This window comes from Schistocerca nitens, chromosome 6 (assembly GCF_023898315.1).
Source record: "Schistocerca nitens isolate TAMUIC-IGC-003100 chromosome 6, iqSchNite1.1, whole genome shotgun sequence".
In the NCBI taxonomy this organism is placed as follows: Eukaryota; Metazoa; Arthropoda; class Insecta; order Orthoptera; family Acrididae; genus Schistocerca; species Schistocerca nitens.
The window spans coordinates 608,633,029-608,651,272 of record NC_064619.1 but is presented as its reverse complement, the minus strand read 5'-3'; the positions used below and the strand labels follow the sequence as shown (position 1 = coordinate 608,651,272).

Sequence of the window (18,244 nt, the reverse complement as noted above, 5' to 3'; positions counted from 1 at the left end):
TTGTACTACTGTAGTAGGCATGGGCTTCGTGTGTATCTTGGTAACAATAATGCGTTCACTGTGCTGTTTTTAGTAGCTTACCCTTACTCCTATTTTTTTATTCATTATTAAACCTACTCCTGCATTAGCCCTATTTGGTTTTGTATTTATAGCCCTATATCCACCTGACCAAAAGTCTTGTTTCTCCTGCCACCGAACTTCAGTAATTCCCACTATATCTAACTTTAACCTTTCCATTTCCCTTTCTAAATTTTCTAACCTATGTGCCCGTTTCCTTTATTTTTCATTTTCTTCCAAATTTTATGTTCATTTTTTGATTCTGAATTTGTCTCTTTCAGCTTTCATTTCTCTCTTGATTGCTGCTTTTTCAATCTTCTTCTGTTTCTTGAAACCAATTGGTTCTTTTTATCTCTTTACTACATCAGAAACCATCTTCATGAGTCTGTTATTCATTCTATGTTTGTGTGTCCATAGAACATTAGATGACATTTTCTGATCATATATGTGAGTCTGTCTATGTGTTCGTATAATTCTTTGGCTGCTCTCTTCATCTGTAAAATTTTTTTGGGGGTTATACATTCTATTTTTTGCTGTCTCTGTGATATCTCATGCTCTGATTGTGTTTCTTTGTGATGGATAGAGTGCTTCTGGCAGTACAACTGTATTGTAGTTTCTGAGTATGACCGGTCTTAATTTGTATGTTTTATTGTAGTGGGTCATTGTATTCATGTGGTTTCTGGAGTTTTTCATTTCTTTCTATGCTGGATGGTTTTTTAATCCTCCTATTTGTACATTGTCCCCTGGATACTTGAATTTTTCTGCTCTTGTTATCTTCCCACATTTTGTGTGGATGGCTTCTCTGTTGTTGTTTCTTTCTGTATATTGTCGTTTCTCAAGTGACACCTGTAGACCAGTTTTGGTATAGACTTCATGTAAGTATTCCAGCACTTGTTGTACAACTTGTGTATTGTTGCTGCGTATTTCCGGATCACCTTGAAATGACAGGCATTTTATGACTGTTTTCTTGGCACTTGTACTTTTTAATAGAATCTCTGTTGCTTTTTCTTCCCATTGTCTGATAACTTTGTCTAAGACCATACTGAATAAAAGTGGAGAGAGTCCATCTCCTTGTCCAACCTCTATGTGTATCTCAAATGATTCTGAGATTTATTCCATACAGTTTGTTTCGGATATGGTGTTGGTGAATGTTTGTCATGTGATTACCTTAGTTTCCCTGTCTGTCCCATATTCCTGAAATGTGTCAAAGAGAGTTTGCCTGTCAGTGGAGTTGTAGGCCTTCTTAAAGTCCACAAATATGTCTACAGTGTTTTTTGGCTCTCTGACCTTCATGAGTGTTAGCAGATTCAAAATCTGTTCAATACATCATCTTCTTTCCTAAAGCCTGCTTGGTATTCAGCTATCATCACATCAGTTCGAGATTCTAGCCTGTAGAGAATTTTGTAGTGGCCAGTAGTAATGAGATACCTCTGTATTTTCTGTGAATTTTCTTTGTGACATTTTGGTATATGAGTTTCCAAATCTCGGTGATAATGCTATATTCTCTAGGGGCTGTTCTGGTTTTTAGTTGTTTTATTATCTCCTCTACCTCTGCTATTGTAGGCTGTTTCGAATCTTAATATGGTATCATTTTTGTCAAGTTCAGTTTTTCTTTAGCACTTCTTGAAATTGAGGAGTTTATCAAAGCACGTTTTAAGAATTTTACAATTCATTTGTATTTGTTTCTAGAGATCTGTTTATATTTTTGAAGTAATTTTTTGAGGCTGATAATCATTTATATTTTCCCTGAATATTCTATTCGAATTCCTCAAGTTATTTCTTTAGAATTCTTCTTAGATTTAATTTTATCTATTTTTATCATATCGCCTTTTCTCTCTTCTAATATCTTTCTCGAAGGTTTTTTCGGGACTGTATGGTAATCCTGGCATGTATCAGTTATTATATTACCGCTGAAAGTCTTTCACACCTGGATTCTTTGTGCAATTGTCACAACAAAGTTGCGTTCTACCATCTATGTCTGCATTTCCTGGGATGTTGACCTGAACTCATTGCCTTCTGAACAGTCATTGTGAGGCCTGTCACAATTTTGTTTCGTATTTCAATTAATTCCTTCAATAATGTTGACTTTATTTGTCTTCAAGTATACTGCATCCAGTGTTATAATTTTGTCCAATGTTTTTTTCAGTTTTTTGGTATTGATCTAATCCTTTCTTGCTGCAAGAGATCGCAGGACTTGTAGAATTATTGTGTATTCTCGCACTCAGAGTTTCTGTTGTATATTTGTTTGTTTTGGCTACAGTATCTACTTAAAATTTTCCCCATATGTGTTTGGGTGTTCTCCATGCTATGAGTTTCTGTCTTGGTTTTTGAAATTGTATGTATATAATTTTTATGTTAAATTTTTGACATTAATGAATGAGATGTTCCCTATTCTTGTTTGTGCATTTGCATGTGCATGGGCCTGTGATTTGCTTGCTTTTTCTCTTTGCCTAGTGCTGCTGTGAAGACTCCTAATACAATTTGAATAGGTATTTCTAGTATTTTGTTTGTTATTTCTTCCATGCCTTCCTAAAAGTCCTAGACTTCCTGCTGTTTCTTTCTGTTGTGATTGTTTGTCAGTGAATGTGCATTGGTCATTATGAATCTTTTGTTTCCTGGTTTGAAACGTATTCTGAACATCCTTTCTCATACTGAATTGATATATAAGGTGTTGTCTGTGACTGATTCATGTCCTGCAAATCCTTTATGACACATTGTTGGTGTTCCTCTTAAGATAGGTTTTCATTTGTATATACTGTAGTTTTCTGTGTTAAAGTGGTAATGCAAGGATTTCCATGTGGAACTTTTCCAAGGTATCCATTAAGTGTTAAAGTTTGTGTAGTATGACGAGTGTATTTGTACCAATTATGCCATTATCGTGTTTCTGAAGAGGTTTTGAGAATCTCTGACTTTTCTCCTCTTTATGCTCTTCCTTGTTGCCCAAGAACCTTCTGATCAGGAGCATCCGACACATTTGCTGGGAGCTGGGGCAGTAGATATCTTTCCTGTTGATCCATTATGATTATTTGAAAATGAAAGTGATTGTGATGCTCTCTGTTCGAGATACCAACAGTTAAGGATTTAACGGCTGCCATCAAGACATATTTGTAGCAGCTGCACCAGTTTAATGAACAGGTGCTGGCCACTAGCTGCTGAATGTCAGAACAGATGCTAATTGGTTTAATCCTGTGTTAGAGAGGAAACAGTTATGAAGGTAGGTGCAGTGCACATTCAGCACAGAGAGAGAGGGACAATTTGTTGCAACACTGCCAATATTCTTCTGTCAGTTCATGCAGTGTGATAGCTGACAATGAACCAGCATATATATTGTTCCATAGAGAAGTGCATTCTTTGGAACAAGAACACACAACTAGATGACTCACATTCAGCAAGATTTATAATGAAAAGTTCAACAATCATATCCCTGCCAGTTTCCCTGTCATAACCATCATCTTGCAGGTGCTGAGATGCTGTCTGCTGCCTTATGTGTAAGTGCCTCAACATCTGCAATATTAAATTTATTGTACTTTTCCATTATATATGCTTTCAATTGAGTCAATACCAGCTCAGTTGGGTGGTAATGGCAATATTATGGGGGTAATCTAACAATGCACTGTCCATACTGTTTTGCAGTTTCATCTATCTCATAAGTTCTATATGCAGGCTTGTGACCATTGACAAGAACCAGCAATTCTGCTCTGGTATGTGGCGAACCATAAGGTATTCCATTAGATGAAAACATGCAACAATGTCCACCTTTTTGGAATTTATAGTTATACTTACGTACATTTCCACTGAGTAGATGCTAACGTTATCCATGAGAATAACTGAACACATAGGGATATATGGTAACAATTGTTTTCGTATTCTATTTATTGGTCCTGTTGTCTACAAAGCAGCTTATTCATAAGACATTCGACAAGTCAAGTAATAAGCACACAGCTGAAAGTCATTTATAGGCACATTTATTGAAGGTTATATTAATACAATTTATACATAAGTATTTATATGACACATTTCATAAATTTAAATATTCTTCAATGGAGTAAAAGCAGTGATGCTGTAAATATGACTTTAGAGATTTTCCAAAGGTACTGACCACAGTATAGCTTTTACGTTTTTAGGAAGTTTGTGGTAAAGCTTAACTCCCATGTGAAAAGTACTTTTTTAGCACAGAACTGTGCTGATTTGGGTTATATGTACGTTTTGTTTTGTATGGTGAAGTGATCACGTATATCACTGTCTTTTTGCAGTCTGCAGCCCTTACCTATTACATTTATTTTAGAGAATAAATGAGTATCCATAATATATACACATGCTAATGGAGGGATACCAGGTTTCTTGAAGAGGAGTTTACATGTGTCTCTAGGTTTGCACCCAAACAAGATTCTAATGGCCCTTGTATGTTGTTTAAAAGTGTTATTAGCTGTTTTAGTTTCCCGAGAAACTGACCCCATATCTAAGGAGAAAATGAAAGTAGGTATGATAGGCACTTGTTACTGCTTTCTCACTACAGCATGATTTTAGTGGGAAAAGAAGACAACATGTATTTCACAGTTCGGCATTGAGATATTCAATATGTTTATTCCATTTTTCGTTGCTCTGCAGCTAAAGACCTTAAAATTTGGTTTCAGTCATTGATAGAGACCAATGGAATAAACACATGGTTGTGAGGAGCATTGCAGAATTTTAGTGCAATGGTTTTTTTTACTGTTTATTAAAGCTGATTATTCTGTGCCCAATTGATAAATTGTTTCGTGACTATGTTTGCTGACTGCTGTAACTGTTCATTGCTGTCTCCTTTTAGTAGCATTCTGGTGTCTTCTGCAAATATGACTGTTTTATGTGCATCAACATTTAAGTTTAGATCTTTTGTGTACAGAAGAAAAAGAAACGGTTACATTACTGATCCTTGGGGTGCACCGCATTTAATTTGTTCATAGTCAGATGAATGTTCGGATACAGTTTTTAGTTTGACATTTGTGTGCTTGATGCACACTGTCTGCTTACGATTAGTAATGAAGGAAAAGATCCAGTTGTTGGACAGATCTCGAATACCATATCTTTCAAGCTTTGATAGCAGAATTTTATGATCCACCATGTCAAGAGCTTTTGACAGGTCAATAAATACTCGTTTTGATTCTTGTTTTTTGTCCATCAGCTTTAGGATGGAATTGATGCACTCATAAATGGCAGTTGTTGTTGACCTCTTATTTCTGAATCCAAGTTGTTCATTACACAGGATGTTGTTTTTACTTATAAATTTCATAAGTTTGCCATATATAGCTTTTTCTAATACTTTTGAGATGCATGAGGAAATTTTGATGGGTCTGTAGTTATTTACATTATCTTTCTCACTTTTTTCAATAAATCAGGGAAAGTGTCTACCTGAAGTGATCTATTACATAAATGTGTCAGTATTTCAATTAGGTTTGATGCACTCTTCTTTAATATTGTTTCAGGTACACCACCAATTGTTTAGTCCTTTCATTTCTTTAGCTACTAAATCTTGTGAAATGGAACTGATGTACATTGATCCTCTACATGCACTTCTTTTATATTCATTTAACTGGGTGCTCTTATATAAGTTTGATTGTAGCATACTACCAGCAATATCTGTGAAAAAATGTTAAATGTGTTGGCTACTTCTAAGGGGTTTGTTACTTTTTATTTTTTTGTAATAGTGTTATATTTTTGCACGATTGTCTGAATTCTCCAGCTTCTTTTTTTATAACACTCCACATAGCCTTTGATTTATTTGCTAAATTATAATGTAATCATCATTATGCATCATTTTTGCTGATTTCATTACTTTTCTTAACATTTTGGAGTATTTTTATAGATGCACATACATCAGGTGATGAATTTTTTGAGTTACATGTTTCATGAAGTGGTCTTTTCTTCTGGCATGAAACCCTCATTTCCCTTGTGATCCAGCTGTTTGTTGTAGGGTTCCCCCATATGGTTACAGTTTTTAGTGGGAACGCAATTTGAAAGAAATGTGTTAATGTACAAATGAAGGTGTTGAATTTTTCATTTATATCGTTCATTTTATACAGTTTTGACCATTTTTCTTTCTGTAATAAGCTGTTGAAGTAGTTAACATTATCCTGATTATTGCTTATACGTTAGGTTCTTAAAGACATGTTGTTAACAATACTGCCTTTTGCTTTTATGCTTAATATTTGAGCAAGACAGTCACTAAAAACTGCATTGAAAATTTTTAGTGAAGTGTTGTGTAGACTCTTCTTGGCTAGAAGTTGGTCTAGAGCTGTTTGTCAAGTTTCTGTTAGGCCTACTCAGATAGCAGCTTTTACTTCAGCCTTTAAATTATATGATGTTTCAAGTTTCAAAAGGATCTGTCTATTTCCATTATCTGTGAGGAAATCAATATTGATGTCACCACAGATCATCAATTAACAATCCATTTTATTTACTTTATTTAGCAATCACTCCATTTTGCTTAAGGAAAGTTCAAAATTTCCGGATGGTGATCGGTAAACTGTAGCAATAACCAGGTCGAACTGAATAATTTTTATAGCTGCAATTTCATAATCCTTTTCGACATTTGTTCTAGTTAAGTCAGATAGGGTAATAAATTCTACAATTTCCTTTGTGTAAATTGCCACCCCACCATGCTCGTTGTTTTTCAAAAACATGGTTCAATGGCTCTGAGCACTATGGGACTTAACATCTGTGGTCATCAGTCCCCTAGAACTTAGAACTACTTAAACCTAACTAACCTAAGGACATCACAAACATCCATGCCCGAGGCAGGATTCTAACCTGCGACCGTAGCAGTCGCGCGGTTCCGGACTGAGCGCCTAGAACCGCTAGACCACCGCGACCGGCCCGCTGTTTTTCCTGTACTGGTAAGAAGCCAAAATGAATCTGTTTATTTTCATATTCTGGATTAATTCTAGGTTAAGCCACTGCTCAGAAATGCATAACACTGAGATATCTTTAATTTCATCTGCTAACAGTATGTTGATTTCATCGATCTTATTAATCAGGGATTGCACATTATGGTGATAAATTTTTAGACCGGGTGTATTCACGATTTAGTGATTGGGAATCATATTTACAGCATCACATACCATGAGTTTAAATTATGATCGTCAGTAGCGTTATATTTTCGTTCTTCTTTCTTATTCATTTTGTTTTACTCGCTTTTGCTGGAAGGATATACACGAAGCTGATGTATTGTTCTATTCCTTAAAAGACTTTTTTTAATTATTTCAATAACACAATCACAAAAAACCTTTCCCCTTCATAGTTCAAATGCATTCCATGCATCGTGTGCAGATTTCGATGCACCTTGCTTACATGCAGTACATCGCACTTAGCGTATTGTGAACACAGTTTTCTTATTTTAATGTTTGTTTTCCGAATTTCTTTGTTTACACACGAATCAGATCGTGCCTATGAAGAGTGTGGCAACTACTGTGTTTTTGCATTCTTTACCTTGTAAAAAATTCTGCTACGTTTCCCCGCAAGCCTCTGCTTCTTTTTTTGCATCGTTTGATCCCATTATACAGACGGTAAAGTCATTTTCCTGCATTAATTTCGTCCGAGAGTTTGTGTCTACAACATTTCTACATCCTGCCCTTGGTTTCTCTACACTAATCACTGCTATGTCGCGATTTTTCTCACAGAGCATGTTGGACATATTTCTGCCATGAGTGTCTGTTAGTAATAGTACATTACTCTTTTTCCCTGATGATCTGTGTTTGTTGTTGACATATTTTGCAAAAACTCTATTCATTTTCAGCTCACTGATTTTTAGTTCACGATCATTCGGAGAGTCGTTATCGCAGTCGTTTGTTTGCAAAACGTCATATTTGATTTTATCGGAAAACGTAACAGTTTTAGCAGAGTTTGCTGTACGTTTTGCAGTAGGAAAACTATCTTTATACGACACATTTATCCACTCAGACGATCTTTTACTTTTGACTTGCATCACTGCACTTGATGTTGGCTTCGATCGTAGATCCAGATTTTCTTGCTTGTAAGCTTGCAGTTCGTTCTTTTAACGCTGTTATTTCAGCATTACAATATTCTTACAAACTCCCTTTCTAACCGCATAACTACCATTATTTCTCAAGTTAGAATCACACATTTGTACACTCGCCGCCATCTTGGAAAGCGGATGTAAACCACCATTTGAAAACACTGTACTTTATTCCAGAATGGTGATTTTCAGGATCCTTGACCTCTGACACCTTAAAATCAGTTTACTCCGAGTCCGAGGAATAAAGCCAGTTTCTGTTGATCCGATGCGAAACACTAAAATTCTACTACCCTTACTTAGGAACTGGAACTTTTAACCCACCATACCTGTTGCTCATTTTACAGCACATAGTCCTTGCATGGTTTTGATTGACAAAAATTTCATCATACTATAAAATGAAAAATGAAAATGTGCCAGCTTGTCTGATCTCCTGCATTGTTCTCAAAACGGCCTTCAAACCAGTACCACAGGCTTCAGCTGTTTGCTCCCAGAATATGGCAGTGTATAAAGGCACATTTGCATGTCGAGCGTGAGTTTCCGCGGAAACGCGAAATATTAATTAAATAAATAATCAGTGACTAATAAATAAAGCCTATGGCACACAACTGCAGCGCTGTGTCGCTGATAAAGACAAAAGAATAATTACGTTACTCTTATGTTTGATTAAGAGAGAGGAGAGCTCAGGTAGAAGTGGTGCGAGAAGCACGTATTTTATTTTATTGTCTGGCACACCGCCATATTTTCATGTTATAGAAGAATACTGCGAGTTGCAACCACACTAGGCACTCGATTCTGTAATGAATTTATATTTATAAAAGTAAGTAGGATTATGAACTGTAGGCTATTTCATTGAATATATCTGATTTAACTAACTGTGTAACTTTTTTATGTTTAGTAGACAATCACCTCTGTACGACGTATTGGCATGGCTGGCAAATCATTGTAATATTGAGATTAGATCATGAGTCCGTACCTACCGCAGCAGTCTTTGGAAACGATTTAATTACGAAGTCCGATTATTTCAGTTTTATTTCACGGTCAACTACGAGTTACATTGCCTTTTCCAAATAGCCATTGTCAAGCGTCTGATACCGAATAATTAAACGTCCACGTTCCAGATAAGCAAATACCAATTACAACCAATCATCATACATACAGAATAATTAATCATTAATATTCTATTCCAAAATTTTATTTTTATTTATTTTATAAGTGGCACAGCGTGTTCCTTGTGTCGGTGTGGATTCAGCATAGACTGTCTTTTAAAGCACTGACACACATGGATCAATATTCCTTTTACTTGTTTGTACAACACTTAGGATGATTGCTTTTATGGCATAAAGGCAGCACCAGCATGCCTATCTGGAACAACAGGGAAGGAAAGGCTATGAGCAAAACTCAGTCAATCACATGCTGACTGACCTCCCTCCAGGACAACAATGCGACTGCAGCGGCCCCTACGTGAAGACGACATAAGTTCTGCACCAGACTGGTGGGAGACCGCTTCGATAGCAGCTTCAACGTTAGCCACTTCATTAGATCTCTCTACGTAGCACAGACTTGTGTTTTGCCTATTCTGAAGAAGACTGTTTATTTTGTATGGTGCCTTTTTCTTGCAACACATCTATCAGAGTTAACTATTGTAATTGTCTTATTTGTAATAAAACTCATTAATGTTTGATTGTTTGTCTAGCGAACCGAGTATGCAGGATTCCTAGACAAAAAAACTGCTTATCATCACTAATACTGAACACAATGAGTGCAAAATAATCACTTGGCATGGTACACTAAGACTGAATTGGACAGTAACCTTAAGAATAAAGCATCACCCACACAGAACGAAGACAAGAATGTCAGTGATGTGCGATTGGCTGTGATTCACGTGGTACATTTCCAGATGCTTCTGCACATTCGACCTTCACCTGCCTTTATAGCTGCTCTCTCCTACCTGCTATTTGGTCCTCCTTGGGTGTTTTATTTCCCCAGTACCATCCATATCTGGAGAGCTTTTCCCTAACCACTACACGGGAAGGCATCAAATGGGGATCCATCAATTCCACAGGGGAATATAATTCTTCGTAATTTTGTTTTAGCAGTTTTTTTACAAATTCTTCCAACACTGAGGTACTATACAATATTACTTAGGCTAAACTTCAGGGTTGATCAGATATTCTTATGTATTACACTAAAAAGATGGTAAAATATTCATTATACTGCAACTATTTTCAACAATATGCAGACGTTTTTAGTTCATGGTGTTGACCACATATCAGTTCTTGTAAGAAATGTTATATATGTAGTCCATGCTGTAGAAGCAAGTGGCCTGGTGTATGGTACACCATATAATCTGTCATGGGCTGGATAAATAGAGACAGCTAGAATATTTCTTTGCCGAATGCTGTATCCTGAGCCAAACTTGTTTCCTGAGCTTTATGTTAGGGCACCTGATAGTGTTAGGTTTAGCAGATATTTCTTGCTCGCTGTTTTCTTCCATTTATGTTAGTAATCTGAGTTGCACCCATGGTTTAAGAACTGGTCTTTATAGGACGTTAGCCAAGCACATTACTTGACCCTGTGAGGCTGTACTGTGTATTAGCTGATGCTGCCAAACATCAGAGAAGAATATAAATTCACCTGATAGCCCAGCTGTTTGAGTTTCTTGAGATGGAAAATCAGAATAGGCTTCTTGTACTTAAAGTGTCTTGATACATCACCAGTAGTTATCTTTCTCTCTTGGATGAACCTGATAGCAGTTTCACTATCTAGCTAATCTTTTTTTTTTTCCCATATTGATGTCCATGTTAATCTTAGGCATATTAGATTGTCTTTCTTCCATCTGAAATGAAGCACAGATTTCCATGATTATAAAATATGCTAATAACTACATATCTGCTGCGGTATGGGATAGAATTGTTCAGCTACCTTTCTTCTAAGCAATATTGTTTGTATATGGATTAATGTAGAGTCCGTCATACCTCTGAGCTCGTCAATGGAACTACGTGTGTTGGAGCTCAAAGATACAACATACTGTCTGCAATTTTGGAGCCACTTGTTTTGTTTAACTTGTGAACAGAGTCCTCAAAATTTTCATTATACACAGGAACCTCACTTAACGCACACCTCCTGTAATCCACAATTAACATAATGAGCAAAACAAATTGTAAGAAAATGAGTCACTTAATAAGCAATGTTTCGCATAACGAGTGACAATGGTTCATTGTCTTGTCACCAGCCATTCACACACGGTGGGGGAAACGTTCAACAATATGAACATGTATCATTGTCAGCAGTGACATATGTGTTAAATCCTGCCTAGCCAGTAAATATGGATGTCTAGGAGACCTGCTTTCTCGGATCGCAAGACAACAATTCAAGCAAATCGTATTAATAAGTTTTATTACAAAAAAGTAAATGGCATTACTTCATTTTCAATATTACAGAGATGTGTCGCAAGTAAAGGGCGACAGACGAAATAATCGAGTTTCTTCAGCATAACAATTCCAGGTTTGAGCTACATAGAATGTACGAGCAAAGTAATGAGCTTTGACGCTTCTGTTTAGGTTGGTAGTCTTGAAGCTTCTCATAGAACTCCAACGCAACCTTTTTTTTTTTTTTTTGAGTTGTGTCAATTGTTGAAGAAAGGCCCATCGGCTTTGCTGATTCGCTGTGTACTTTTGTGTGTGTTTGATGGTTCTACTATGGTGGCACTCTTTATTTAGCTTTGGGTGCAGGAATGTTATTGTTATCGGACTTCCATCTGCCAGCCCGCCTCCTTGGATGATGGTTTGCTCTTCTTCCTTGGAGTTAGGTTGTTGGATGTTCTCGTTGTCTTCTTAGTTTTCCCTGGTGTTTCGCCACTGGGTTGTCGTACCTTGTTTTGTTTCCTGTTTTCCTAGTTTGGAGTGTCAAAATTGGAGTCGTAATTTATTTTAGTAAGTATTATTAGAGTCCTGGTACTTATTCTATTGAACTATGAACTTTCTACCGGGTGATTTACAGAGATGGGTAATAATCTAATCTATCTATGGCTTTATATGTTTAATCTGATCTACTTGGTGTTACTTCAGTCCGCTGGCTCTTTGATTATGCTACGCCGTACTCGTTGTTTGTGCCAGTGCTTTGGTTTACTGGTGCCTACATTAGTCAGCTGTCTGCAGTTGTCTGTTATGACATCTAATTTGTTGTAGATCCGTGTTGCTAGTTTTCTAATTGTTTCCTCTAACATGTCCATCTCCGTGATCTTGTGGAGGTCCCTGATGCGTGCCCATGGTGCGATGCCTAGGATCCAGTGCAGCACTTTCTTTTGGGCGATCTGCACCTGGTGTCTGTTGGTTCTACTTGCGGTGCCCCATAAGGTGCAGCCATATGTTATCATAGGCAGGATTGTAGTTTTGTATAGTGTTCACTTCATTTCTTGTTTGATGTTTCTATTTTTGAATATGGGGAAGAGGGCCTTAGCTAGCTTTTGAGCTTTCTTTTTCTTTTCCTTGATGTGCTGGTGGCAGAGCAGCTTCTTGTCAAACGTGATGCCCAAGTACTTCACTTCATCCCTCCAGGGTAGCTTCTGCGCATTTAGTCTTGGGTTTTCCTCAAGGATAGGTCTCTTCCTCGTGAAGTAGACTGCAGCCGATTTCCCTGCAGTTTATTTAGGCGACACCATAATTCCACTAAGGACACTTTCCACCGTAGCCTTTTGATGTTGGTGAGATGACGTTTTCCGCTTGTAAAAAAGGACGTGTCGTCGGCGAACTGGGCTTAGAGGAATCAGAGGAATATCATTGGCGTAGATGCTAAATAGCGTTGGTGATAGAACTGACCCCTGAGGTATCACTGCACTTAGTGGCCGTATGGACGAGTATTTTCTGTCAAATTCGACCACACAGTGTCTGTTGGACAAGAAGCTGCCTATGACCTTGACGTAAATGGCTGGGACGGTTGTCTGTCTCAGGAGATTCCATATCAGATTCTGATGCCACACCTTATCAAACACCTTTTCCCAGTCAAGGAACATGGCAGCTGTTGAAATTTCATAGTTCATGTTTTGAGAGATGTGCTCTGTTATCCAAAGCACTTGGAGCTCAGCAGAGACTTTCCTTTGAAAGCCAAACTGTCTACGCGAATGGTGTTTTCTTCAGTAAGGGCTTTTTGTATAGAGCTTAGTATGAGCCCCTCTAGGATTTTCTCCATGGTCTGTAACAGGCTTATTGGTCGATTGTTGGCTGGTAGGCTGGGGTTTTTGCCTGCCTTCGGGATTGTGATAAGATCCACTTTCTTCCATGTTGTGGGGAAGCAGTTTAGTTGCAGACATCGGTTTATTATTGTGGTCAGGAGGACGAGGGGCTTCCTGGGGAGGTTTTTAAGGTGCATATGCATGATTTTGTTGAGGTCTGGTGCTGTTTTGCCACTTCTCTTACATATCTCTTTTCTCACTTCATAGGGTGTCGCTAGTTCTGGTGGTGTGTCTGGTACTGTGTTCCTGAGTGCTTCGGTTTCTCGTCTAATACAGGGATTAGTGAACACAGGGTTGCCATAGCGAGATTGAATATTGTAACCCCCAAATCCTCCAAAAATAAAAGAAAAATATACATATTCAAAAAGCAGAAAAAATTCACTTAAAGCCTTCCTGAGAAACAATTTCCACTACTTCAAAATTAATGATATAAGTGTAGACCAAATGTGCCTTGAATTCACAGAAACAGTAGAAGCTGCAATTGAGAGATTTATACGAAATAAATTAACAACCGCTGGAGGTGACCACCTAGGTACACAAAACGAGTCAGAACAATGTTGCAGAAACAACGAAACAAATATGCCAAATTTTAGCAGACGCAAAATCCCCCAGATTGGCGATCTTTTACAGAAGCTCGAAATTAAGAGCGGACTTCAATGCGTGATGCTTATAACAGTTTCCACAACGAAACTTTGTCCCGAAACCTGGTAGAAAATCCAAAGATATTCTGGTCGCATGTAAAGTATGTTAGCGGAAAGCAACAATCAATGCCTTCTCTGCGCGATAGCAATGGAGATACCATCGAAGACAGTGCTGCCAAAGCACAGTTACTAAATACAGCCTTCCGAAATGCCTTCACAAAAGAAGACGAAGTAAATATTCCAGAATTAGAATCAAGAACAGCTGCCAACATGAGTAACGTAGAAGTAAATATCCTCGGAGTAGTGAAGCAACTTAAATCACCTAATAAAAGCAAGTCTTATGGTTAAGACTATATACCAATTAGGTTCCTTTCAGAGTATGCTGATGCATTAGCTCCATACTTGACAATCATATACAACCATTTGCTAGACGAAAGATCCATACCCCAAGACTGGAAAGTTTCACAGGTCATACCAATATTCAAGAAAGGTAGTAGGAGTAATCCACTTAATTACAGGCACATATCATTAACGTCGATATGCAGCAGGATTCTGGAACATATATTGTGTTCGAACATTATGAACTACTTCGGAGAAAATGGTCTATTGACACACAGTCAGTATGGGTTTAGAGAACATCGTTCTTGTGAAACACAACTAGCTCTTTATTCGCATGAAGTGTTGAGTGCTATTGACACGGGATTTCAGATCGATTATGTATTTCTGGATTTCCAGAAGGCTTTTGACACTGTACCACAAAAGTGGCTTATAGTGAAATTGCATGCTTATCGTCTCACTTATGTCACTGGATTTGTGACTTCCTGTCACAGTTCATAGTAACCGACAGAAAGTCATCGAGTAAAACAGAAGTTATTTCTGGAGTTCCCAAGGTAGTGTTATAGGCCCTCTGCTGTTCCTTATCTATATAAAAGAATTGGGAGATAATCTGAGTGCCTCCACCTCATTGGTTTCGTCGGTCTGATCTGTAGCAGGTCATTTTCGGAATCGGAAGGTATTTGATGGCTCCAGGCGGGATTCTGTGACTAACATGATACCGATGTCCTTGTCGGTAATGAACGGTTGTGTTTCGGCCTTTTTGTGTTTGATGCCATTTGCATTCCAGACGCAAGCTGTTAAGGTTCATTTTTGTCTTCTGTGGCCCACCATTTTTAGTCCATTAGCATTATGGGTGCTTCCACCGGGATTACTGCTTTTGCTGTTTTGTCTTGTACTGTACGGAGGTTGTTGGTCGTTGTTATGATTGTTGCTACGAGATTTTGTTTTTTAAATAGTTGCAGTACGGACAGTATTTCAGCCAATGCTGCTCCTAGTTCAGAGGGCCTGTGGTCTGCTGGTGGTTGTTGTGACGGAGTGCCCGGTTGTTGTTGTGATGGAGTGCCTGGGGTCAGAGTTCAGTCGAGTTCTGGGTACTGCTGAGTGGGTGATGTTACATTGGCATACGTGCGGTCAGTTGTCTGCATGCCTCTTGTGGTGGTGACATTTGCTTCTGTCTGTTGTCTTCTGTATGTGGTTCTAGTTGTATCCCTGTGCTGGTTTTTCTGTAGTTCCATTGTTGTGTATTCTTGCCGGGTCATGTTTTGTTCTTGGGCTGGTCTGAACGGTTTTAGTCGCTTCTGGTAATTTTCGAACACTTTGAAATTGGCTGGGTAGCTCCCTTTGCAGTTTGCGCAATGACCATAGATTCAAATGGTTCAAATGGCTCTGAGCACTATGGGACTCAACTGCTGTGGTCATAAGTCCCCTAGAACTTAGAACTACTTAAACCTAACTAACCTAAGGACATCACACACATCCATGCCCGAGGCAGGATTCGAACCTGCGACCGTAGCGGTCGCACGGTTCCGGACTGCGCGCCTAGAACCGCGAGACCACCGCAATGACCATAGAAATGAAGTGTAAAATTATTGATAAATACGAACGTGGTGTGAATGATGCTAATTTAGTATGCACATACAATCGTTCTGTATCAATTATTTGCCCTATCCTCAAGAACAAGGGCAATATTTAAGGGAATAGATGCTTCAAAGGGAGTGACAAGAGCATCTAAATAATGGTTTCATATTATGGACGATGTCAAAAGCTTTCTCCTAATACGGATAAATGAAAAGCAACGGCAAGGTGACACTAATAAAAAGAATGTCATTTGTGAGAAGGCGAGAATGATTTTCGCTGACCTCATTAAGAAGACGCCAAGATCATTAGCAGCCGAAGAATTGTTTAAGGGAAGCTGTGGGCAGTTCTGGAAGTTTAAAGAGAAGAACTGGCATCCACAGCGTTGTGAGGCATTGTGGAGCAGCCAGCCACAAAGGCAGCAGAGATCTTCATCAGCAACTTCAAGATGCTCGTGGATTCTGAGGGTTATCCACCTTAACAGGTTTTTAATTATGATGAGATGGGTCTACGCTGGAAAAAGCTGCTGCAGCATGCCTTTACAGCAGCAAAGAAAAAGAGCATTGCCCCGTCACAAACCAATGAAAGACCGTCTCACACTGTTACTCTGCCACAATGCAAGCGGCGATTTGAAAATTAAACTGTTGCTTGTTCACTATCCAGAAACTCCATGAAGCATCAAGAAGTGTAAAGTCCAGAAGAGCAGGTTAAATGTGATGTGGAGGTCCAACAACAAGGGTTGGGTGGTGCATGATCTTTTTTGTGATTGGAGCAATGAAGAGTTTGGTGCTTCAGTGAAAAACTATTTGCTTGAGATGACTCTGCCACTCCGTGTCTTGCTTGTTATGGACAACACTCCTGCCCATTTTCCAGGTCTACAAGGCCACCTCCTTGAAGAGTTTCTATTCATCAAGATCCAATCTCTGCCTCCCAACACCACTCTGTTATTCCAGCCTGTGGACCAGCAGCAGCAGATTCATTCTAAGTTCAAGAAGCTCTGCACTAAAGCACTCTTTGAGCAATGCTTTGAGTTGACTGAAGCTACCACCATCACTCTAAGAGAGGTTTGGAAATATCACTTCAACATCATTGCCTGCATCAAAATGATTGATAAGGCGTGGGAAGGAGTTACCAAATGATTTCTCACTTTTGCTTGGAAGAAGCTTTGGCTAGAATGCATTGCCAAGTGTGACTCTGATGCATCTGAATTGGTGCCTGTGGAGCCTGTAGTCAACAACACTGTGTCTTTGGTCCAGAGCATACGACTAGAAGTTGATAACAATGATATCAATGAGCTTGTGAAAGATCACAGCCAAGAAATAACCAATGAAGAGCTCAAGAAGTGCAGGATATTTCACAGCAGGAAGATGTGGAGAGGAATTCTTCAGAGGAGTAGGAGAAGGTGGTAACAGCAAAGCAGCAATCTTCTGGCACAATAAGAGAAAAGCTGAAAGCATGGAAGTGTGTTGCATCATGCATTGAAAATCATCACCCTAATAAAGCAGTGGCTACACACGCTACAAGTTTACTTAACGAAAATGCTGGGTTGCATCATATATTGAATTATGCTCGCTATGCGAGGCTCCATTGTAGATCGTGAATATTTAATAAACAGTTTGTCAACAGCAAATGCTGAAAAAATATTGTTTTGTTTAAAAAGCCAAAAAATATTTAGCTTAAGAATAAGAAAACATGAGCACACATTTCTTAAGTTGTGCTTAAAATGACACCACTGGTTTGATCAATACTTTCTCCATTTCTAATCTTTTTTTCTGTTACAGGAAGTGTGAATTCAGTTTTAACTGTTGAAACTCAATTCCTTTCAGAAGCTATGCTTGTCTGTTGCAAGCAGCAGGATAAAAGGGAGCCATGCAAGAGTAGGAGCTCCTTAAAAAATTTTGGTATGCCTGGTTTGGCTAGGCGCTCCCGATCTTCTTTTACAGAATTACACTACTGGCCATTAAAATTGCTACGCCACGCAGATGACGTGCTACAGACGCGAAATTTAACTGACAGAAAGAAGATGCTGTGATATGCTAGTGATTAGCTTTCCAGAGCATTCACACAATTTTGGCGCAGGTGGCGACACCTACAACGTGCTGACAAGAGGGAAGTTTCCAACTGATTTCTCATACACAAACAGCAGTTGACCGGCGTTGCCTGGTGAAACATTGTTGTGATGCCTCGTGTAAGGAAGAGAAATGCGTACAATTATGTTTCCGACTTTGATAAAGGTTGGACTGTAGCCTATCATGATAGAGGTTTATCGTATCACGACATTGCTGCTCGCGTTGGTCGAGATCCAATGACTGTTAGCGGAATATAGAATCGGTGGGTTCAGGAGGGTAATACAAAACACCGTGCTGGATCCCAATGGCATCGTATCACTAGCAG

The 18,244-nt window shown here is 38.6% G+C and overlaps 1 long non-coding RNA gene across 2 annotated transcripts in view; it reads left to right on the top strand.

Annotated features, from left to right (window-relative positions):
* The first annotated feature begins 3,296 nt into the window (after positions 1-3,296).
* Positions 3,297-18,244, top strand: part of LOC126262782 (uncharacterized) — a 38,172-nt gene continuing 23,224 nt past the window's right edge. For both annotated transcript variants that reach the window (XR_007546759.1, XR_007546758.1), the window contains exon 1: positions 3,297-3,545. This is a non-coding gene — a long non-coding RNA (uncharacterized LOC126262782). The remainder of the gene's footprint in view (positions 3,546-18,244) is intronic.